Source organism: Nanorana parkeri, unplaced genomic scaffold (assembly GCF_000935625.1).
Source record: "Nanorana parkeri isolate BGI_ZX_2015 unplaced genomic scaffold, ASM93562v1 scaffold659, whole genome shotgun sequence".
In the NCBI taxonomy this organism is placed as follows: Eukaryota; Metazoa; Chordata; class Amphibia; order Anura; family Dicroglossidae; genus Nanorana; species Nanorana parkeri.
The window spans coordinates 818,327-818,618 of NW_017306927.1; the positions used below are offsets into that span (position 1 = coordinate 818,327).

General features: G+C 29.8%; 1 protein-coding gene across 2 annotated transcripts in view; it reads right to left on the reverse strand.

Moving 5' to 3' along the window:
- Positions 1-292, reverse strand: part of SRP72 (signal recognition particle 72) — a 27,866-nt gene that overhangs the window by 1,445 nt on the left and 26,129 nt on the right. The gene's annotated exons all lie outside the window — the stretch shown is intronic.

Sequence of the window (292 nt, forward strand, 5' to 3'; positions counted from 1 at the left end):
AAAAAAAAAAAAAAAAAAAAAAAAAAAAAAAATCATAAAAAACTCTTCAAAGATTCAGCATTTATTGTATCACTTGTTTGTTATGTATGCAAGTTACATACTTAAAAACGTACCGGATAGAAAACTATCAGATAACCCTTGCAGTGCGGGGGTAGCCCTACTGAAAGTGTTGATCATTTTAGTTTAATAAAACAATGAACATCTGTCAGGTTGGAAATAAGTATATGATAAACATGCATTTGTGAGCAGACACCAAATGTCATCTGCAAATAGCTTGCTAAAGCTTAAAAAA